The 24846-nt window shown below is 45.8% G+C and overlaps 1 pseudogene; it reads right to left on the bottom strand.

Moving 5' to 3' along the window:
- Nucleotides 1–12451: 12451 nt before the first annotated feature.
- On the bottom strand, nucleotides 12452–12570 carry LOC132646197 (small nucleolar RNA SNORA17; annotated as a pseudogene).
- Between the last annotated feature and the right edge of the window lie 12276 nt (nucleotides 12571–24846).

Raw genomic sequence — 24846 nt, 5'->3', positions numbered from 1 at the left:
TCCCGCGGAACACAGACAGCACATGGAAGGCAGCGACAGCACATGAGAAAAAGTGACAAACTAATGTGAAAAGTGAGATGTGTACCACACAGAACAGGGCATTTTCCTCTCTCAATCTCTCTCTCTCTCTCTCTCTCTCTCTCTCTCTCTCTCTCTCTCTCTCTCGTGTGTGTGTGTGTGTGTGTGTGTGATTGCACATATGCACATGTGAAGGCCAGAGGAAACCCTACTTGTATTTTTTTGTCTTCTGTCTAGTTTGACTCAGGGTTTCTTGACTTTTTTTTTTCTTCTGCTGCATATGTCAATCTAGTTGACCCAAAGGCTTCTGGGGACTCTCCTGGCTCTACCTTCCATCTTTCTGTAGCAGTGTCAGGATTACAGAGGCACACACCGTTACACACTCTTATATCTGGCTCTATATGTGGATTCTGGGAATTCAAACTCTTGTCCTCACACCTGTGTGGCCCTGAGTCATCTCCCCAGGCCAAGAATACAGACTTCTGCGTGACTACAAGTGCTAGCCGTGCCTCTCCCTCTAGGGCTGGGGCACTTTCCAGGTGCTCTGGAGGCACTGGTTCCCAGAGCTGGTTGCTCCCAGGCAGGAGCAGCAGCAGAAGCACTGCATCTTAGGCCGTGGCTGCCACCTGCTCCCTTGCAGGTCCTGGTGAGACAAAGAACTGCCAGTGGACAACGAGGGCACGGAGACTGCATCTGTCATCGGGAACCCTGTGCGACATCTCTTGCCCAGCTTTGTCAGTAAATGCTGCTGCTGTGACTCAAGAAGGACATCGTGTCTACAGCTAGGAATTCTCAGGCAAGCCGTCTGCCTTAAAGATTAGCGTGCTTGCCGAGGACGGGAGGTGGGGGAGAAGGCGCCTGAGCTGTCAGTCCAGGCTAGAGGGTGCCGTTTGGGAATGAGATCTTTCCACTCTTTTTCCTCTTACAACTCTGGCAGAAAAAACTCAGCCAGGTCCTGGAGTTGTTCACAGGATGGAACAAATGAAGACTCTGGCCCAGCAGCTCCAGAGCGGATGTGACACATGTGTGAAGTATCCCCGAACAGTCCTGCCAGGACACACACACTCGATTTCCCAGGCCTTGCCTGCCTTCACAGTCAGCTTGCATCGTGTGTGAGTGTGTGTGTGTGTGTGTGTGTGTGTGTGTGTTTGACAGAGAGAGAGGAAGAGGGGGGAGAGAGAGAGAGAGAGAAGCTAGGCCTAGCCTAACCTTGCCTTAGATCAGGGTGGGGACCTTCCCAGGACCACCCCAGCTTCAGAGTCCCCCAAGACATCTGTAGCACAGTCTCACCCAATTCCTCCCTAAGCTCAGACCTGCTCCCTTTGTTATCCATAAATGTCATCACAAGACAGATGGTGAATGCTCCTCGCAGACAAGCGTCGCTCAGGGCTGGTCCTGGGGCTCAGTTGCTATGGTCTAAGTATGTACCCAAAAGCCATGAGCTGAACATTTATGGGGAAGGAGAGATGGCTCAGCAACTAAACATTACTGGTTATTCTTCCAGAGGACTCAGGTTTGAGTCCCAGAATCCACATAATGGCTTTTATATCTCCTCTTTCAGGGGATCCAATGCTCATGCCTGGCCTCTGTGGGCACCAAGATATACATGTAATGAACAGACATACATACAGACAAAACACATATACCAGGCAAAACATCCGTATAAGTAAAATACAATATCGTTTTTTAATGAACAAAATTTGTTTAGCAAAGAGAAAATGTCATTGCAAACTACAGTGTTGAAATGTAGAGCTTTTGGAAGGTCTAGGTTTTCTAGAAAAGAAAATTTGGTGTCTCTCCTCCCTCTGCCTCCTACCCAACTGTGATGGAGCAAGAAGATCTCCATCACACGAGGCACCTCCATCTTGGAATTCCAAGACTCCAGAGCAGTAAACCAAACACATTTTCATTCACTGTAAAGTCCTTGTTTGGTGTGAGGGGCAAGGTCACAAAGGAGACTGTGAGAACAACCAGAGGGAGTGTGATGTTAGGTTTTGTCACCTTGACACAAGCTGGAGCCACTTGGGAAGAAGAAACTTCAGCTAAGGACTTGCCTCCCTCAGATTGGCTTGTGGGTTTGTTTGTGGGACATTGTCCTGATTAATGATTGACATGGCAGGGCCCAGCCCACTGGGGGCAGTGTCACTGGGCAGGTGGTCCTGGGTTCTATAAGAAAGGCTGAGCAAGCCATGAGGAGCAAGCCAATAAGCAGCATTGTTCCATGGTCTCTGCTTCAGTTCCTGCCTTGCCTTCCCTCAGTGGACTATGGCTCTGGGATATGCAAATAAACCCTTTCCTCCCCAAGTTGTTTTTGGTCATGGTACCTTATTGAAGCAATATGAAGCAGACTAGGACAGGCAGTGAGCGGCTGATGGAAGGAAGTGACTTCATACCGTGAAGCCTCACTGCAAGGTGATGTGTGAGCTACAACCTGAATAATGGGAAGGGTCCAGCTCACAGAATGTCCCCAGAGAAAATGAGTATAAATCCAGAGGGAAAGGAATGATACTGGCCAGAAGGAAGGTGTGTGGGGCTTGAGGGTGTTGGACAGTTCCAGTAGAGCCTTTCTGGCCCCTGTATGGAGTTTGGATTCGATTCTCAAGGCAATGCAAAGTTTCTGGAGGGATCCGGCATAGTGAAGATGCTCTTGGCTACTGTGGATTCAGTTTCATCAGGAAGACAAGACAAGCTAACATCAAACGTCAAAGAATAACTTCTTCTAAGTGTGCCCCTCCCCCTTTTATATCCATCAAGGGCATTGCACCAAGCAATAGGTGGTGTCATAGTCACTGAGCATTGATTAACCAAATAGAATAGTCGAGTATCTGTTATATAGCAGGCACTGTACCAGGCTCTAAGATACAGTAAATAACAAGATGGACAAAAGGAATCATCAGAGTACCCATTCACAACGGACAATTTTCAACTTACGCAATTAGGTGGCGGAGGCTTTAGTGAAGCAGGGCACTGGGCACTATAAAGAAAGATGGTGCTTCCTGGAGAAGGCAGCACTCGGCGAGGTGTGGACCGGGGAGGGGGCAGAAAAGCAGTGAAGAATGCGGGGATACAGCAGTAGTGTCCATGCTGAGAATTTAGCATGTCTGATTTCATGTTATCTTCAGAGACACTAAAAACAGCAAGAGTTTCTCTCTCACTTTCCAAATGGAGAAACTGAGGTGAATAGAAATATTATGTTCAAGGTCACATGTCTTGGAAAAGGTGGCTCTGGATTTCCTTCCATATCTGACTCAGAAATGGAATCCTGTGCCCTTTCGCCCCCGCACTACCACAGCTGATGAATCAGAGGTGGCCTGTCACTCTCCAACTCAGATTCCTGCCTGATCTCAGGATGAGTTCTGCAGCAAGATTTTGGTGTTGGCTGTGGTATAGACAACAGCTCTGGATTCATCCCTTGCTTTCCTGCCTATCCTTACTTTTCCTGCCTCTTTCTCCTCCTCCTTCTCTTCTCTCCCCTACATCCTTTTCTTTCTCCTTCCTTCTTTTCTTTCTTTCTTATGGAGACAGGGTCACATTATGAAACCTGAGCTGGCCTGGGTCTGTCTCAGATCTTTGCTTCCTCTGCTCCCCACAGGTGCTGGTACCAAGGGCAGATGAATGCACACTCCCCGCAGACGGGCTAGTTTTGGGTGCAGTTGCCATGGTCTGATCTTGAATTTGTAAGGGTTTACAGGTGTGTGTCACCGTGCCCACTTTCTGCCCAAGCTTTTGTCTTCTGCTCTCTTATTTGCAAAACCTGTTAAACTCCCCACTAATATATTCCTCATTTCATCAAAATTTTATTTTTATTTTAAGTTTGTTTTATTCTTTCTCTCTGACTGTGTGTGTGTATGTGACTGTGTATGTGTGTATGGGTATGTATGTCTTTATGTGTGTATGTGTGTGTGAGTGTGTGTGTGTATGTTATGTGACAGCATGTGTGTGGAGGTCAGAAGACAACATCTCAAACTCAGTTCTCTTCTTCTACGGTGGGATCTAAGATTGGAGCTCAGGCAAGCACTTTTACCAATGGAGTCATCTCACCAACCCAAGATTCTTTGCCTTTTTGAGATGTGGTTTAATTATATTTCTTCATATCCTAGTTATGCAATCAATTTCTGGCCAAGATTATGAGCAGAAGTGGTGTGCGGCTGTCCCTGTTAACTTTGGTTGTTTGCTTGACACAGCCTAGAAACGCCTAAGAATGAAGGCCTCAATTGAGAAATTACTTAGATTGACCTGTGGGCATGTATGTGTGGGATTGTCATGCTTATTAACTGATGCAGGAATGTCTAGTCAAGCACTCCCAGGCAGCTGGTCCTGAGCTGTGTGAGAATGCTAAGCATGAGCTAGAGACCAAGCCAGAGAAGGAGCGAGCAAGCAGTGTTCCTTGTGGTTCCTGCCTGTGTGTTCCTGCTTGGAGACCCTGTGCTGAGTTTTTCTAATGATGAATTGTGACTTGAAAGGGTAAGGCAAATAAAGCCTTTCTCAGGATATTTTGTCACAGCAGCAGAAAGAAAACTAGGGGAATGGACTTTTCGTTTAGTCTTTATACATCTTCAATGCAATTATTTTTCACTTTTACTGTCTTGGTAGCTACCACTGAAGATGTAAGACATCTTCAGTGCTGCAGAACTCATCCTGAGACCAGGCAGGAATCTGAGTTGGAGAGTGACAGGCCACCTCTGATTCATCAGCTGTGGTAGTGCGGGGGCGAAAGGGCACAGGATTCCATTTCTGAGTCAGATATGGAAGGAAATCCAGAGCCACCTTTTCCCAGAGGTTAAGAGCCAATCTTAACCTCTAAACAACTGTGTAGGGAAGAGATTGTTCCACAACCTAGACCTATCTTGAGATACTCTGTAAGAAAGAGATAAAATAAATCTTGTTCAACTGTTATATGGTTGAACTTATTTGCTACTTTAGCCTGGCCAACAGTAACTCATAATATTTTCCATTATCAAAGATCATTGTCAGAACAAATGATAGTTTAGGCCAGTCCAATAAAAATTATCTGAGGTAGGGGGTTGTTGTACAGTGATTTTCTCCAAATTGAAACATTCCATCCCAAGGAGGCGTGTTAAAATTCAGGAAAACAATACACAGTCTCAGTAAGTCCCTGAAAATGATCAGATTCACAAGTCAGTACCTCTTCAAGGTTACGGAAGTATGGGCAGCTGAGGAAAGGAGACTCTCAGACCTGTTGAACTTTCTGCATGTTACACAGAGGGCTCCGGAACTGCATTTCATCAGTCATTACCCATGGTGGGTTGGGCTTTCCAGCTATGCAGATATCTTTGGGTTGTCCATGTTCCTGTAAAGAACTCCTTACACATACTCCTGTAAACTGATAAACTCTTTGGTTACCAAGTTGGAATTAGGTGGAATCTAATTCCACTTCGGTTTGCCATTCATACTCTATTTGGGGTGGGTAAATGTTTGCTCATATCTTCTTAAAAAATGTCTCACACAACAAACTTATAAATAAAAGTTAAGGGGTGAGTGAATAAAACTTTATTTTTGCTTTCATGTTAGTGGTAATACTGTAACTTATAAAAATATAGCCTTTTTGAAAAGGGAGAACAGAGACAGAGAAGAGATGAAAAAGAAAGCTAAGTGTGTGTCCACACGATTTCAGCACTTGGGAAATGGAGGCATGAGGCTCAGCAGCAGCTGAAGGACACACTCAGCTAAGTCTCTAGATCGTTGCCAGCCTGGGCTACATGAAATACTGTCTCATAGGGTGGATGGAGAAGAGGATGAATAAGAAGAGACACAAGAGAATAAATGAGAAAGGGACTAGAAATATGTGAGAGGGAGAAAATAGGAAAGAAGAGAGAATAGAAAAGAAAGGACACAGTATCTATCCATGCTTGAAGGGGCAAAATCCAAATAGAATCACTCTTACAATTTGGAGAAAATCTGGCTCTCCTGCTACAATTTCCTCACACTCAACCTGGTGTTAGAAGGTGCCCGTTTCCTGGTGAGGGACCGAAGTGTTGCTACACCCACCTCTCAGCTTCGAGACCCTGGAGATCGGTGTGATTTAGTAGCCTTAGATTCCCCGTAGAACATGGGAATAGTCCCCAGCCAAGCTCTCAGGAAAATAGTATTTCCTCTTGGCAGGTAAAAAGAAGAGGGATAAAGGTTACATCAACAGGGACAACTTTGGCTTCCGTGATTTTATATTTAGAGTGCGGTGCCTGGGAACTAATTGGTTCTCGTTGTCTTCCCACTGAACACCACTCACCTTCTTTGCCTTGACTAATTATCTTGAAAAGGGCTTCTAAAGGAAATAGGGAGACTCTTGGGACTGATAATGGGTGGTGGCAGTGGTTGGGAGAAATGTCCCCTCAGAACACTCTTTTAGAAGGTGGCTTACTTTTCAGGACAACGGACAGCTCCAGTCAGCCTGGGAATGTCACAGAGGAGGCCCTGGAGGTGGCTTCCATCCACAAACTCTTGCTATTTGGGCAGTAGCTTGCTACCTTATTTAATTATGCAATGATCAGCAACCTTTACATTTTAATTAGCGAATCACTGTAATGAAGCCATCCTGCTTCCACCCAGAGCGGGTCTGACGATTCTTTCTTCACTCTGGAAGGGTCTTCAACACTAATTGGCTGTTTGGCGGCTTGGTCTTGACAGTATGAGGTAGGCAGTGATCCTCTCACACTTCTGCTAATGTGTTCTCTGGTCTCCCTGCCCTCCTCCTCTTTGATTTGCCTAATTAGTGCTAATAATTTAAAAGCTGCATGGCCCTCTTTTGATCCTGCTGTTGAAGGCAGACAGAGCCATTTCATTAGCAGATATTAAACTGCACTAATCTGTGGCGGCACGGTTGGAGCCAGCTTACACACAGCTCTGGCCTGGGACCTGGGGCTGCCTTACTCTCTCTCTCTCTCTCCCTCTCTCTCTCAGCTCATTCACTTTATTCTTAGAGAAAAGTCATTCTAGGCAGTGTCAGTTTAAACGTCGCGTCTTTATAACTGTTTGAGGTTCCTTTATTGTGGGCTGGCATTGAAAACCCACATGATTTATTCCACAATTCAGGATTTTAATGATTAATTCATGAGTGTATATGCAAGGATGCCAAGGTCTCTAAAATAATGAAAGTCTTCCCTCCTAAAGTTGTTTGTTTTCATTTCAAACCATAGCAAATGTTCAACTATCTTGAACATTTCTCTCTCCCCCTTTCTCTCTCTCTTCACCCTGAAAGGGGGGTTGTTCTCATTTCACTAGGGTCTTGATAACATTTTGACAAGTAATAGAATTCATTTACATTCATCAAAATGAACAGATAAGCCTTCCATCTTTTCCCTGCTTAGCTGACACTGACAGGTCTTTCACCTCCAATAGGCATCAGTAGGTTTCAGGTCATATGCAGCGAGTCCAATATTCTGGAATTTCTGTTGAGATTCAAAAGGGGGCTGAGAAACAAGGGGCCTGGTGAGCCCCTTCCCAGGTTCTGGGAAAGCAGACAGACAACTCTATGTGACTTGGGCTCCTCAACCATGAGCTACTTTCTTATTTAAAGACAGTGGGATGCCACGGTTGAGAACGCTGGTTCCGTAATTGGATTGATGGAGTTCTAATCTTAGCTTCATTATTTTCCCACCAAGTGTGTGGCTTTAGGCACACTATTTATAATGGTCCTAGATACAGGCTGGAGTTTCTATAAAGATTCAAAGACGTAATGCATGTGACATGTGGGGTGCGGGATACTTAACGCACTCTTAAGAAGGCTACAATAGTGATGGTAGTGATAGAGAAGGCCTACCCCTCTCCTGGGCCAGGGTCTCTGCACAGGAGTTTAGGTGGAGGTGTCACAGAGAACAAAGGTATTCAGGGCCTGTGGGCTTACTAACATTTTCCTTCATGTCCATCTTAGTTTTGTTTTTCTTTTTTTTTTCTTCCATACCTGTAACCTCAGCCCTCTCAAGGTTGATGCAGCCTGGGCTCCACATCAGAGGGAGACTCTGCCTCGATTGTTTTTCATTAATCTTCTTGGAAAAGTAACAGCCACATTCAAAGAGTTCAAATACTATGAAGGGAGGAGACAGAGGAAAACCTACTCTTCCCTACTTTGATCTTTGGTTCCCTCTGCCTACTCTTCCCTACTTTGATCTTTGGTTCCCTCTGCCTCCTGGAGTTAGTCCTTATCTTGTGCATTCTTCCAGAGAATTAAAACACAAGACACAGGACCAGACTTCCTCTCTTACTTTTTTCTTTCAAAACATGGTGAGGTGTTTTCTACTTTGCTTTGCACTGAACAAGGCTTGGGGACATCCCATGTCATTATATTTTGGGACAGACCTCCCTGATTTTTTGTTTTTAATCAGAGGAACACAGACTTAAAACAGATTAAGGCACCATCAATCTCTTTTTTAAGAGGTGCAACAGGTGGATGAGGAGCAAATTCCTGTTTTCCCCTTGCTGGTATCCATTCTTTGTAACTTTTATGGCAGAAGCTGTTCCTCATCAGAGAATTGTCAGTTATGACAATATGCTCAATTTCGTTCCTTCTTAGAATTTATTGTGACTAAGACATCTGGTCAACCTGGGCTTCTGAAACATCTAGACACCATGATTGTTTTTGTTTGTTTGTTTATTTGTTTTTGTTTTTTAAGGTGGGTGAGAATTATGTGGGTGAGAATTAAGTTCTGGCCAAAGAGAATCAAAACCCAGAACCAGAAGAGAATTTTAAGGAATGGAGGAATGAGCCAGCAGGCTTATGCATAACTGGGATGAAGAAGAAGGAAGGTGTCAGGTGGATGCTGAGTCTAGACAAGACAGAGTTTAACTTGGTTCTGTAGCCCTACAAGCCAAAAAGAAGTGTGGCAGGATTGGAAATGGAAACTGGTACTGGGCCAGGACTACTGTTTTTGTTATAATGGTGACTTTGTAAAACATTTCATACCTATTTGGAATGATAAGACTTGGAAATTCATTGCCATATCTACTCAGTTATGAGCCATTACTCTGTCTTTGAAAAAATATGGAGAGGTCTTCATAGTCTGGTTCCTTGTCTGTAACCAAAACCTAACTCTAGACATTGATATCTGCTGTAGTCTACTCTGGCTGCTATAGCCTTATACTTTAAGGTGGATAATCTATAGAGCATAGATTCCCAGTGGCTGGAGAGATGGATCAGCAGGTAAAAGTACTTACTGTGCTTTAGGCCCACACTGGGCCTCTGATATCACTGGCCTTGTGGGTACCTGCACTCTTTACACACACACACACACACACACACACACACACACACACACACATAGGTACACACAAACAGATACATATACACATAGGCACACACATAGGTACACACACAGACACATACATACACAGATAGACAGACAGACACACACACACAAACACACACACACACAGAGAGAGAGAGAGAGAGAGAGAGAGAGAGAGAGAGATCACTGCAAAGACCAGCCTGCAAAATCCTATGTGCAAATGGCAGTGCCAAGCGAGCACATTATTATTAATATTTTTTTTTCATATTTTTGGGTTTTGAGACAGACTCTCATGCAAACTTTCTATGTTTGTAGCCCAGGCTGGTCTTGAACTCCCAACGCTCTTGCTGGCACCTCGGGTCCTGGGATTCCAGGCACGAAACACCGTACTTTACATCTATCTGACCCTTCATGCTAGCAGAGGTGCACTTACACTCAGGTGCTTCTCTACGAGGCTTCTTTGTGTTAAGGTCTGGGGAGAGCTGATGTGTTCTCATCAGGCTGAAGTAGAGTAAGATGTCTGGGGGTATGTGGTGCATAGGACCCTGACACAGCTCCCAGGGCCCTCCTCTAAGACGGTGTCATCACATCAGCCTAAATGCCAACCTTAAGGAAATGGTTTAGGAGGACATTTTGCTTTCACCCAGAATCCAGGAAGATATGGACATGTCAATGCACTGGTTTGATCACCTAGCACAGTGGTTCTCAACCCGTGGGTTGTGGTCTCTTTGTGTGTGTGTGTGGGAGTCGCATATCAGATATTCTGCATATCAGGATTCATACCAGTAGCAAAATTACAGCTATGAAGTAGCAATGAAATAATTTTACAGTTGGGGTTCACCATGACACCAAGAAGCATGTTAAAGGATGTCAGCGTTGGGAAGGCTGAGGACCATTGCACTAGCACTGGCTGTGTGGCCACTGTGGTTCTAGCCACCTGACGCAGGCTTGCAGCTTTTAGAAAGTCACAGTCAGCCTGACATGGCAGTATATTCCATAATCCCAGCACTCAGGTGGCAGAGGCAGGAGCATCAACTTCTAGACTGGCTTGAGCTACATAGCGGGACCTTATTCAAAAACGCCAAAAGAAAAAAAAAAGAAAGAAAAGTGAAAACACTAGTCCCATCTTCAAATGCTTTTTACATCTTCCTGTTCCACTTAGAAGAGCCCAGCATATCCCAGAGACAGCCCTGAGACACCCACTATGCTGTCCTTCCCTGCTCATGGGCTGGCTACAGTGATTCCCGTGTTTGAGTCACTGTGCAGCCTTCTCTCTGCTTCAAGCCTGTTCCTGCCACAGGCCTTTGGCACACACCAGCAGTGTTCTTCTGTGGCTCAGAGCTTCTTGCATCTGACTTTCTGTTCAGATATTGCTCAAAGCTGAGCCATTAATGACAACTTCCTTGACAGGTGTCACACCTGGAATCTCAGCGCTGAGGAGGCTGAGGCAGAAGGATCACAAGCTCCAGGAGCGTTTGGGTTACAAAGTGAGGTGCAGCATTGTTAAGCTCACACATTTCTAACAGCAGAGCAGGAGCCACCTGGGCAGATCTTAGCCGTGTGCAACCTGAACAACATTCTGTGCAAACAGAATGCCTCCTTGATCACGTACACCTCTCCAGCCAGGACAAGGCCAGTTGCCTTTGTGATCTGTAGAGTCTTCTGGAGCTTCTTCATATTGTCTTGGTATTTTTCTTGACTTTTTGTTGATTCTTCGTGAACTTCACATCACACACCCCAATCCCACTCCTCTCCCCCTCCCTAATAACCACCCCCACCCTTGCAACCGCACAACAGATTAAAAATGTCTCACTGTGGAAGCTGTGGTGTGTCACAGTGTGCTCCACCTGTACCCTTTGGTTCACACTTCTTTACTTGCAAATGTCCATTGCAATGAATCATTGGTCTTGTTCAAGGCCTCTGGGACTCCTACAGCATATCCTGTTGTTGCCCTGTGTCATGGAGATCCTGCGGCTTTGGATCTGCAGGACCAGCCCTTTCACTCCAGCAGTTCATAGATGGGATAGATGTTGGGTAGACCAACTCAAAATCCTGGATCTGGGCCAGGGAGGTAGCTGAGCCCACCAGGTCACCTACACCCACAGTACCATGGTGAGCTCTCCAGCACTTCCTTGGCTAGCTTACCCAATGCAGCAGCTGGCGAGGGGCGGGGTAAGCTCTCTTGCTCTCATGTCTGCAGGGCCAGCTCTTCTACCTGCTGTAGCTGGCGAGGGGCAAGGGTGGGGGAGGACACTTCTCTCTCCCACACTGATTCTATGCCACTGGGCATAGAATTTGTGGGGGCAGCTCTTCCATGCTCACACCCTCAGGGCCAGCTCACTTTTGTCCCCACCACCAGGGTCAGCTCTACTGTGCTGCTCAGGTGAGGTGCAGGGAAAGTTCTCTGAAGTGCTGCAGCAGGTGAAGGGCAGGGCCACCTCTCCAGCTCTGATGACCTGCATGCCATAGGTGGCAAGGTGTGAGGAGTGGGGCATCTGTCCTTTACTTAAGTCACCACGCAGCAGACAAGTTGCAGGGACAGCTTCCCATGCTCATGCCCTTGGGCTCGGGCGAAGTGCAGAGCCTGCTCTCCTGAGTGCTGCAGCAGGCTGGGGGTGGGGTCAGCTATTCTGCTTTCATGCCCACAGGGACAGCTTTCCCACGATGCCCAGGTGAGGGATGGGGTGAGTTCTCACAGCCCTCGACATCCACATGTCCCTGGCCGGCAGCTTAGACCAAGGATGTCCATCTGGTTTGGTGGAAACAGACCCCTGCTGCTGCAGGGCCACAGATGACCTGTTCCCCCCACCACCACCATGGTGGGACAGGCCAGGACCTTATCATTGCTCCTAAGTGGCATCACCAGCTACTTACATCAAGCTGTTCCTCACTACCCTAGAGTCTCTAGTTCTGCCTCTCTTCATTGTGTCCACATCCTTCTGTTTCTCTTTCTGTTCCATTTCCATCACCCATTTGCTCCTGTTAGTGGCACCCAGGGTCTCTGAGTGTCTGCAGTCAGCTCAGGAGTGCTCTCTGGTTTGCTATTCCCTGCTCATGCATTATGGCACAGGGAAGGAGTCATCTGGAGCATGGGCTATGCTCCCAGGCTTACACATCACCAGACTGGTGGTTGTCTCAGGCTATCTGCCTGTCCTGGCATCGGACTAGTGGTCTGAGGTTCCCCTTTTCCAGGCAATGTTAGGCTTCTGATCATTTAGATGGTCACAGGTCAGAACATAGTGTCTCTCCTCTCTGCCACCTACTGGCGCATGTGTGAAACAGCAGCCAAACCAGCAACACCTCTAGGGGCTGGTTAATCTTGGTATATTCTATTTCTTGTTTCCTTTCTCCCTTTCTCCCTTTCTCCTCTCTCTCTCTCTCTCTCTCTCTCTCTCTCTCTCTCTCTCTCTCCCTCTTTCTCTCTCTTCCTCCTTCCTCCCTTCCTTCCTTCCTTCCTTCCTTCCTTCCTTCCTTCCTTCCTTCCTTCTTCCTTCCTTCTTCCTTCCTTCCTTCCTTCCTTCCTTCCTTCCTTCCTTCCTTCCTTAGATAGGGTCTCATTATATAACCTTTGCTTGGTTTGGAACTCAATTGTGGACCAACTGGCTTTGAACTCACAGAGATCTGTTTGCTTCTGCCTCCTAAGTGCTGGGATTAAAGGTACGGGTCACCATGCTCAGTTTATGTACCACTTTTCTTCTACACAGGAGGGTTGTCCCCTGTGGACTTTGACACTGGCAGTGCCCACTTTTGAGTCTAGCATCAAGTAAGACCTTTGTAAGTCCTAGGTTGTTACAGAGCTCTCTGCATGGGTCAGAGCACAGCCTCAAAATCCGCTTTCTGGAGTCAGAAAAACCTGTGAAGTTGGAGGTAGTTTTAAGTGGGAGTATGAAGTGCTTCTGCCACATGGCAGATTTGTCCAAGTTCTGAGAACACAGGTGGGCAATGTCAGAGGGTAAATGATCAGCAGAAATGGCTGTAGTTCTGGAGTCCCCGTGCCACACCTCTGGCCCTGAGATGGGACAACATTCACCTTCTGCAGTTCTGGCCTTTTGCAGAGCCTGCCAGAAACATTCCTCTTGTTACATTAAACATCCGATTTAACTGCTTTACTTAAAATATTCAATTCTTCATGATGCCTTTGTAAGGTAGGCAGGTGAAATCAGTCTTACTTTGTGGAGCAAGAAACTGAAAATCAGTAGGATCAGATTGTCTTGCCTGAGTCACACACTGAGAAAGGGACAGGGACAATTCCTCCCGCACATGGTATTTCTACTGAGCCCACAGTTGGCTTCTCGGTGGTAGGGTCTCTTCAGAGCTCTCCAGGACCCAGGTGAAGCAGAACAAGTAGTCTTTGTCAGACTCACCTCAGGGAGCAGAGAACTGTAGTTTGTGTCATGTCAGTCACAAGCTGGCTTTCTCTGAGTGACCTTGGGCACTTTTCTTTCTTTGCCTTCTCATCTGTAAAATGAAGGATTTGGATAATGGCCTAGGAATGGCCCCAGCTTTGATGTAGGAGCCTGTGATGTCAGAGTAAGAGAGATTGTATCATTGTGAATTGAAAAATAATGATTTTTTATGCCTCACATGTAACTTTCCATCTCTCAGGCTACCTATTATAGAGTGTCAACGTTGCCTCGTATATCAGACACAATGGTAATAAGTATGTAATTTGTAGCTGCGATTTCCATTTTATGGCCATATCTGATTTACACGAGGTGTTTTTAAAGTGTGTCACTTACAATACACACACCTGCCAAGAGCCTGGTCTCTCATAATGACTTTGCAGTGAGGTCAGAGAAAGTGCTCAAGATGAGGTAAATAAACAGCAGGCATGTCTCCAACACCAAGTTTCCTTCTCTTTTCAGGAGGCTGCTACATCCTCATGGGAACTTCTGGCTCAGTGGATCAGGATGATGAACTCTGAGGAGTTCAAAGGCCACGTGGCTTTGCAGACAAGAGAGCTCTACACACTGGGAAGGGAGGGAATTCTGATCAATTTGTGAAAATAACTTAGCTGAGAATCAGTCTGAAGAATAGCCAGTTTACTGTGTTTGATCATTTTGATAAAAAATTTGAGACAGTGCTGTACATGGTGGCTCATGCTGGTTATACCAGAACTTGGAAGGAGAACTGTTGAGTTTGAGGCCAGCTTGGCTAGGTGGCAAGATTCTGTCTCATTAAACAAGCAAACAGGGTCTGGAGAGATGTCTCAGTAGTTAATAGCTGTGGCTGCTCTTCCAGAGGACCGGGGTTCACTACCCAGCACCCACACAGAAGCTCACAGCTGTCTGTAACAGCTCCAGGAGGTTCTAAGCCTTCTCCTGAACATCACAGGTTCCAAGCACTGAAGTGGTGCACCAGCAGGTAAAACACCCAAGCACAGAGAATAAAATAAAAGCTAAGCAAACAACAACAACAACAACAATAAGATAAATACTCAAAAGCAGAGGCAGGGCTAAGTGTCAGAATCATCTGGGGAGAGGGGAATACTAATTTGATGCATTTGCCTATTTATAGGACTTTTGGGAAACTGGCTAGTTTGCAGTTGGATTTTGATGAAGCCAAATTTAGCAGATTGGTCTGTTCTGCAGGGCCATTTCAGGTCTGAAAACTTTGAACAATTAGGTTCCTTAGTCTAAGGGGCCTAATTGTCTCTCTGAGTTGGACAGGGCATCTTGGACTATTCCTCTAAACCACAGGAAGGAAAAGAGGCGGTGGGTGGTGATGGCATTTTGCAGCCTAACCCTTCCTCTGCACCTCAAACGAAGAGGCTTCTGAAGAATCTTGCTCCTTAATTCCAGGGGGAATTTGTGGCCTTTGAAGCAGATCCAAACTTCTGGAAACTTGATCCTCTTGCAAGCCTCGGAAGCCTTTTACAGCAGGCTCTCAAATGCCTCTAAGGTGATTTAGACTGCTCTCCTAGCTAGTGCAATAAAGACAGCAGTACCCAGAGGCCAGGAAGGGCCAGGGGGCAAAGCTGTCTTTGGACTACTGTCTCTGCCTCAGCTTTTCTTGGACAAACTCCAATGCCCAGTTAAACAACTTGATGCATGTGCTGGCTGCCCATACAGGGCAGACAATGGCTGAGAGAGGTGAACTTCTGCCCCAGGGATTTTGGCTGCTTCTTCAAAATCCTCCCAAAGGTCAGTCGCCAGGGTTGGATTTCTTCCTGAACCTTGGCTGACTCTGTACAGCTTCTCAGTGCAGGGGAATGGCCTGTGAAGCTTATTGTGTTGATCTGCCATGCTCAGCACCTGCTCATTGCGATGGGCCAGGGTCAGTTGGATAGCCAGGCTAGTTGGATATGCTTTAATAAAACAAGCATCTGAGAGAGGATGCCAGTTTTGGTACTTCTGTGGTGCCAGACACGGAACCTAGGGCTATGTATGTGCTAGGCAAGGGCTCTACCACTGTGCTACCTCCTCCTGGCTCTAGGGTGCAGCATGGGAGGGCATGCAGTCAGCAAGGTGCCCGTTCTTCTTTTCCCATTTGCGACTTCTTTGCCACAATCAAGGTCTTTCTTTGCCAAGTTACCAGTGTAGGGATGGCAGAGATGTCTCACTCATGCAGTGTGGTAGCACTTCCTGCCCTGCCCTTGAACATGCCACTTTCCCAGGCAGGAATGTCTTCTCCTTGTCTGTTAGCCTATCTGAATTTCTTTTCAATACCCAGCTCAAATATCCCTTCCCAAGCAACATCTTCCTAGTCCCACCAAGCTCAGATTACTTAGAATTTGTAACTGTTTACATATTTCACCCATCCTCTACCACTGTTAACATCCTCAAGGAAAGACCTTTATTTCTATTTATTTACTCACATGTTTAGAGGCAGAATTATGCAGTGGTTAAGGTGAAGCATTCAGAGATAATTTGGGACTGAAGGCTGGTTATTCACCCTTTTATGTCACATGCTATGAGTGCCTTCATCTCTTTAAAACTTACGTTTCTTTTCTGTAAGGATGACATAGTGATAGTGTTCACTACCTAGGCTTGCAAACACACAGTTACATTATCGAGTGCTTACTATAGTTCAGAGATTGTGTTGATAACAATATTGATATGATTATTTATTCAACAGCTATTTATTACCGTGGTGCTTGGTACTATTGTAGATGTTGCCTGCAAAGTACAGCAAGATGTTTGGTACAGTTAGAGCTCGGGAGTAGTTTAGAATCTGCTGGTCAGATAAACAGGATCAGGCCATGTAACAAATACCTCCTTACCTATAAAATCTCAGGGGTTTAAAATGTCTTAGAAATGTGTTTATTGTTCCTCCTATGTGTTTAGTATGGGTAGGTGAGACTTCAGCTCATAAGGATCAGAGAGCCAGCTTGACTCTTGTACCATCTCAATGGCTTCTCAGCAGAGGGCAGGGAATCCCCTATTCAAAGTCAGCAGCACCAGTTAGCCCCAGGCCAGCTGGGTTGGAATTAAGTTTTCAGCCTAGGTCTTTTTCTCTTTCTCACTTCTGCACTCAATTATATTTAAGCAGATGAGTGATCTCGTCAGCCTTAAGACAGCAGCAGAAAGGAATATATTTATGGAGAGTACTCCGTGTTCTAATTAAGTTTCTGCTGCCTCAAGCTTTGGACCCAGGTGCTGATTTGCACTTTTGGAAAAATCAAAATAAAAACTAAAAGTTGAGAAAGCTTGAGAAATGCTTCCGTGTTGCTTGCCATAGCTGGTACATAAATAAAAACAGCCCTTTTCCTCCCACTGCAAACACCTTTGCTTTTGTTGCCTGATGGCTTGACAGGTTTCTGTTTAAACACAATTAAAAGTAGCTTCTAAATGCAGAAGCCAGTGAGACCACCAATGGGAAGGCACACATGGAGGATTAAGTAGGGCAGATCTTAGGCAGCTAAGGGTCCCGAGGAAATGTGGTCAGGACAGCAATAACTCTGGGCTCAGCTAGGTACTCAAAAGGTCACTCACCACGACTTCCTCTCCTTTTTTCCACCAAGGAAGGCAAAGGTGCGATCATTGTCTATGTTTTACTCCAAAACCTCCCCACTTAAAGCAATAGACATAACTGTTGCAGCCTCTGGGTGTCAGGAACCAGCAGCCACAAGATGGATGAAATGAAGGTCCCCACTTTGTGTTACTTAGAAGGGTAAGCCAGGTGATGGCTGTCCCTGCTGAGGGCTGTCCCTGGCCTGTGCACTCCATCGATGTAGCCGCCACAGATGTGAGTTCCCGGTGCTGACACTGACTAGAACAAACCCCTACTCAACAGTCTCCTAGCTGAGAAATGACAAAAGGATATGTTATTATGCAATGGTAGCATTTCCTTGGTTTTAGCTAAGTTCTGAGGACACAGAGTGTAACTTTCCCCTTGTTATTCTATATTGAACAGCAAGCTTGGAGGTGTAGTGGGGAGCACGCTGAGTAAAGAGTGGGGTGGGGGGCAAACTTTGGCTGGCTGTGTGATTTTAGGACTTCTGGTCCTCTCTGTTCTTGCTCATTTTTCCAAGTGAGGACGACTCCGTGGTTTGGCTCCTTACAGGTGTGCCACATGGTCAAATGAAACAGAGATGCACCATAGAGTTGAAGCAAATCCTTGGAGGCAGAAACCTTAAGGAGGCATGGACGCTAGAGGCTGGGACAAGGGCCTCTGGGTTCTTTCCCTCTGTGATAAATATCCCGGGGCCTCCGAGCACAGAGGGCAGAGGTCTACTCTGATTAACTTCCAGAGAAAAATGGCTGTTTGCAAGTGGCAAGGACCTTGTCACACACTTCCTCTAATGGGTTTCTCGGAGGGTGAGGCACAGAGGAGTCCTAGGCAGTGACAAAGCAACCTGCTCTGCCTTTAACCTTGGAGCAGAGCTTCTGGCAGAGTTGTCGCCTGCCTAGCGAAGAGCAGCCAAGGACAGGCCTGCGGAGCAGGAAGGAAGGCCGTGAATGCCGGCCGGAAGGAAGGACATACAGGGCACCTTCCGCTTCTGTTTCTCTTTCAAGGTCTGCTGAGTTGGGTGGCTCAGACCAGCTCTTAGGCTGGCTGGTGGTTTCAGGCCTTTGTTCTGTCTGGAGCCACTGCTGCTCTTCTGACCAGTGAGTGGGGGCTGTCCTTGCTGTTTGAGCTACTGCCCAGCCTCTCATTGTCCCCAGCGCTGTGTGGGTTGAATTCTGGCCTACAATAGATGGGAAACTGACACACCCCTTGTTTCATGTGAGTGTCCACGCTGTCCAAACAGGAAGCACTCTGGTTTCCACTGTGTTGGACGGTCTCATCTGTCACCCCCTTCTTACCTCAGACCTCAAGGCCAACAGGCACAAGTCCGAGAGAATCAGCCCATGCCCTTGAAGCTGAGCTTTCCATTCCTTTCACACCTGTATTGGAAGATGTTATTATTTATTATTATTTTTAGTTAGCACCCAGAATGATGGGATTTTGGGGAAAATTTCATCCATACCCATCATTGTGCTTTGCTCATATGTACCCCTCTGTATTCCCTTTGTTTCCCCCATGCCACTCTCTTCCTGGTTACCTTCATCAGGTAGAGTGTAATCATCTTTAGTCATCTCCTACCCCTCTGGTGCATTTCTCCGTCTGACCCAGAGAGTGGTTTGAGAGTCTGCTTCAGCATCGTCTTCCTGCATGCACTTCCTCCCAGCCACTTTCACAGACCTCTCGATGTCCTGTGTCTTTGCTGGGAGAGGTGTGGCTTTACACGCATGGGTGGGTGCTAAGAGCGGGGGGGGGCCTGCTCCTCCAGTGGGACCACTCTGCAGATTATAGCCAGACATCACAGCAAGGACACACACTCTCTGACATTTTGAAAGAGAATTAAGGAAAATTTGCTCTTGATGGGGCTAGAGGACAGGGCACTCTCCGTCCTCTCCCCCTACACTCTTGGGCATTGCGAGTGCAGTTTTTTTTTTTTTTTGCCAGAGTCAGGGGACTATGGGATCTGACTCCCTGGTATCGCCAGGGCTCAGCTCCCTCAGCAGTGCGGGAGTGCGATGAGATCTGTTTCTTTCCCCTCTGGCGTTTTTCCAGTCTTACATGTATGTTATGACAGCTGATCTACTCTGGTCTTTAACTAGATAAATTATATTCCCCTTGGGGACTTGAGAGCCAGAGTTAGGAGGCTACTTTGGATGCCTGCTTCAGCTGTTCTTCCTTAAGGGACCCTAGGGGCTTGCTCCCTCCCTTTTGACAGAGCGATTTGTGTGAAAGCCACCCCTCATAAGCTCTAGGTTGGATATGTGGCAATATGAGGTGTAATCAGATGTATTTCTTTTGCATTTGTGGATTGTCTCGTGAGATGTTGTATTAGTTATTTTTCTGTTGTTGTGGTAAAAGACCATGATCCAAAGCAACTTTAAAAGTTTATTTGCCTTAGGGTTCCAGAAGGCTAGATGTCCACAATACTAGGGAGGGTATAGTGGCAGGGGATTACATTTTAGCAGCACACAGGGAGCTAAAAGCACAAGCCGGAAATGGGAAAAGGTTATAAACCCCCAAAGCTTCCCCCAGTGATGTACTTTCTCCAGTAAGGCTGCTCCTTTGTAGGTTTCATAACCTCTTCAGACAGCACTGCCTACTGGGGTGGAGTGTTCAAACACACAATTCTTTGGAGAACATCCAAAGACGGTGTGTGGTTACTTAAACCACAACAGTTGGCACATGACATGAGCCCGCCATGTCATGAGAAGCCATCCGTGCAGCAACTCCTCCCTGAAGATGCTTGGAATAACAGGTATGTGCCACCCTCCCCAGTTCTTTGGAGACTGTGTAGAACTCTACAGACTTGAACTCTTCTGCTGTGACCTAGTGGTATCTACTTGGCACCAAAATGCATCACTTGTTCTCCAGGTAACCAGGTTAAAGCTGAAGCTGGCTCCCTCTTACTGCCTGCCATGGCTTCCTTGTCTGTGCATAGATGCCCTGCACAGTGGCCCTGCCTCCTTTTAGACATTGACAGATGGTCTCACGGGTTTCATCCCTGAGCAGTTTGTCAGGGTTTGCTGACTTGCTGAGAAGGAGATTGTAGCATCTACAATGATACCAGCAGCCTGTCTGCCCGAGCAGCAGCTTCTTGGAGTTTGGCTTTACTCACAGGCGAGCAGAGCCCACAGCCAATAGGATGGCTGGATTTTTGCTTCCTCTTCAGGGGTCTTCTGAAAATTCTTGAAATACACTGACATGGTAAATGGTAATTTTAAGACAAAGAATTTACCCTGGGAATGAGAGTTAGTTTGATTTGACAAGCTGAAATTTGTCCATCCACCCATCCATCCATCCATCCACCCATCCATGTATACACTTATCCATCCATATCCATCTTCTATCTATCCATTCACTCACCACCCACCCATCCTTCTCCCCACCTCTCTACTTGCTTAAACATACAATGCAAGCCTAAGGTGAATCTTGAAATACAGTTCTTACTTACAAAATAAGCACAACAATAGACCTTCCACACGGAGTAATGTCACAGTAGCAATTGTAACAAGTGCTTGTGCTGTTTAGTTTTTATTATTTTATTTTTTACCAATTTAGCAAAAACATAGACATGTTTGGGAAAATGGCTCCGTCAGATTGCCAGTGGGACATTTTCTGAGTTAATGAAGGTATGAGGGGACCAGCTCACTAGAGGTAGTGCCACCACATGGGTTGTATAAGAAAGCCACGAGAAGCAAGCTAGGAAGCAGCATTCCTCCATGCCCTCTGCTTCAGTTCCTGCCTCTGGGTTCCCGCCCTGACTTCCTTTCAGGATGATTACAGTGGTAAATAAGCTGAAATAAGCTCCCCTTACCGCCCACACAAGTTGCTCTTGGTCATAGGGTTTTATTGCAGCAATAGAAAGCAAACTAGGACAGTGCTCCTGTGGTTGGACATTCCCCCAGCATCTTAGCACTCTGATGGGAACCCCTACTCAGAAAAACTCTCCAAGAGAGAAAGAGAGAGAATTAGTGTTCCTCAGGGATGAGCCTCCTAAATGGTTATCCAACACCACGTGGTCAGCTCTAAAAGCATATACACACAAGGAACACTAAACAGGTTGTATTTATGTATTTATTTATACTCACATATGTAACAATAATAATAAAAATGAGGCCATGAATTTGAAAGGGAGTGTTTGCGAGAAGGAGCTGGAGGAAGGAGAACAAGGGAGGAAATGATGCAATTATATTTTAATTAAAAAAAGAAGACAAAAAGAGTAGAGGAACAAAGAGCAGTAGAGGGGAGAGGAACATGTGAAGGGACATGATCAAGCACACTGTATACATACATATATGAAATGTCATAATGAAGCTTGACATTTTATAAAATTAGTATATCTAATAAAAAAAATCTGTCTTTGCAGTATAAGCAGTTTCCATGAAAGGCAGTAAGAAATTAAGCCTCTTGGTTGTCAGAGGTAAGAAGCTAAACAAAGGGCTTATGTAGGCAGGATGATGTCTGGGTCCACACTGCTTGATCCGGGGTCAGGGTCAAGGTGGCTATTCATCCTTCAGCTGTCCCTTTTCCCACCTGCAGTTCATAGGTGAGCTGACCCTCCATAGATTCTGAGATAGTGTCATCCAAGCTTGGGTCTGAAAACCTAACCATGCTTTGAAAAGCTAGATGAGGCTGGTGTGATGGTGCATGCCTTCAATGCCAGCATTTGAGGGGCAGAGGCAGGAAGATCTATATGAATAACTTGAGGCCAGTCTGGTCTATGAAGAAGTTCCAGGCCATCCAGGGAAACACGGTGATACCCTGTATTAAAACCAACCAACCAACCTACCTACCTACTAACCAACCAACCAGCCAGCCAGCCAGCCAGCCAGCCAACCAGCCAGCCAGCCAACCAACCAACCAACCTACCAACCAACCTACCTACCAAACAACCAACCTACCAGCTGACCAAACAAAACATCTACAACAAAACTCCCTAAACAGAAAGTCATGATGACTCTTTAGATGTCTGAGTTAGATTTACTGCACCAGGAACATGCAAGGGTTGATCTGATCCTTGCATTAAATAAGGAAGACACAAATGAGAACAACACAATACATCTTTTCCTCACTGAGTGGTCATCACTACCTGGCCAGGCTGGGCCTCTCCACGGAAGTGTTAGACAGGAACCTCCATATGCCTTCTCTCTGCTCCCACCCACAGGAACCTGAGCAGGTTTCTGATATTCAGCAAAGTATGGTCCATTTAACAAGCAGTGTAAGTGACTTTATTCACATCAACCTTGGTAGCCATGGTCTCTGTACTTTAGACATGAGAGAAACAAGATATGAAAATAAAAACAGCATCAATTACCCAGGAATTCTTGCTGCCAGGAAGATATGCAACCACAAAAATCTAAGAAATAAGAGATAGCAAGAGCTTTTGAAAGAAACCGTTTCTTAAGAGGAAGTACAAGTTTAACACCAGTTCTAATTCATTGACTCACTTGAATTTGAGCCTAGAGAGCAGGGTTTCAGATCAACCCAAGATGCGGTTATTAAATTGCCAGTGGCTACAGCTGCTTCACTCTTCTTGGGGTTCTGAGGCACTTGGGAGTGTCTGCCCCAAAAACCAAAGACAGAATCCACTAGCTCTCCCACCTCCCCCTGGACCAAGATGGTCTCAGGGGAAGTAACTCTACTGTATTTCCAGGTCAAGTGTGCTGAGGAGAGAGTAGATCTGAGTGGCTGACCCAAACTGCCTCAACAGACACGCCTGGGCAGGAACTGAGCATAAACCAGGAAGACCAAGGTGAGACACTTGATCTGACTGCTCCTCCACAGAGGGACCAACATGGAAGGTACACTACTGAGTACTGACTTGAAGATGGGGGTGAGGTGGAGAGGAACAGAGTCTCTGTCCTGTGGGGGTAGGGCCCAGGGACGGCAGGTGCCACAGTGCATGATGCAGCTAGGCTCTTTTCCTCCACTGATGTCATACTTCCTGTAATACAAGCATATCACCTTTTCCCCAACCCTTTTCTTGTGTTGAAACCAACACCTTATACATTCTAGGCCAATCATTGGACTGCATCCCAGGTCCTGAAAATATCTTGTCTATATTAAAAGATTGTTTTCATAAAAATTAAACCACAATGACCTCTGAGAGTGATGTGTTGAAATTTAAATTTGCACCAAGATAAGAATGATAGATATATTTATTCCACCCCTAAAACAGGTTTCAAAAGAGGAGAAGGATGTGTGCAATTGTCAGAGTCTAATGTGATTGGGAATCACATTTTCTAGCCCTTAGATTTTTTTCATTACTGGCTTTGCTTTGCATAGTACCTGTCATCTTTGAGGCTGTCCTAGAGTGTCCCTATTCCCACTAGGGTGGCTTTTTCCCTAGTCATTCTTCATTGGCTTTTGCCACAAGGCATCTGATATGAGGCGAGAACTCAGCAAATATTCAAGTAAATATTTATGGAATGATATGAATAAATAGAGTTAAAAATAGAACATTTTCTTATTCTACTCTTGGACTAAATGCACAAACAAAGGAGAATGGATTTTGCAGAGATTGAATGTCACCCTTCCGACCTCACCAATCAAATTCAGCACCAGCTTCTGTGTCTTTTCAGACCACCCCAGGCACTCAACTGTGGTAGCCTTTTGTTCTTGGTTTTACTGATGCCAAGCTTGTTAGAGTTGGCTTCTCAAGGGCAGGGGCCACTTCATATTAATCTTTCCGTTGCCAGCAGCTGGGAAGCCTCTATGCCCAGAAACACTGAATCAAATAGACTCCCTTGTAGACTCTGCCACGACGTCCTCAGTGATGCTACCACAGTGAAGAAAAGTCAGCTGTAAAGTGAAATAGCTTAGGAAGATACTTTCAGCTTCTGTAACGAAGCTGAGAGGCTGGGGGTGGTGTCAGAATTTACCTCTGCCTTGGTTTCTCCAGGTGAGAAATGAGAGCTCAGTTGAGGTTTAATTGGGTCACCACTGTGCCTTCTGTGTCTTGGCTGACACTGCTAACAGGTAGATACTTTTTCACAGTTGGGCCGCACATGGGTTTAGAATTCTTCATTTACTTTAGTTAGGTGCTACTAAAACATTGAAAGGATGGGGGACACTATCTTAGGTATGAATGAGGCAGGAGGTTAGAACTGAACAGGCTTGAGGCAAGCTTTTTGAAGAACACCTATACAACAGCAAGGAAGTAGAACTTGCCTACCTTCCATCAATACCATCCATCAACAGATGAATGGATAATGGAAGTGTATTACCTGCACACAACTGGATTTTACTCAGCTATAAAGAAGAGCAAAATGAAGAATGTTGCAGGGATCTGAGCATGGTGGCACACACCTTCAATCCCAGCACTTGAGAGGCAGATACTGGTAGCTCTCCGTGAATTCAAGGAGCCACACAGCCTACCTTAAAACAGAACAAAACAATTCAAAAAACTTTCCAGGAAAATGAATGGAACTTGAAAATATTATATTGTGAATTAACTTTGGCACAGAAAGACACATGCTTCATGTTCTCTTTCATATGCAGTTCCCAGTTTTTAATTTTTATGTATTTGTGTGTGAGTGCATGTGTAGGTCATAACACATAGAAAGAGGACCACAAGAGGAGAAAAGAGGTTTTAAGGAAGGAGTTAGGAAGGGTAACAGAGCATATGTGACATGAAAATACA

The sequence above is a fragment of the Meriones unguiculatus genome, chromosome 10 (genome assembly GCF_030254825.1).
Source record: "Meriones unguiculatus strain TT.TT164.6M chromosome 10, Bangor_MerUng_6.1, whole genome shotgun sequence".
NCBI lineage: Eukaryota > Metazoa > Chordata > Mammalia > Rodentia > Muridae > Meriones > Meriones unguiculatus.
The sequence above is the reverse complement of the archived record's forward strand: the minus strand, read 5'-3'. Positions and strand labels throughout refer to the sequence as shown.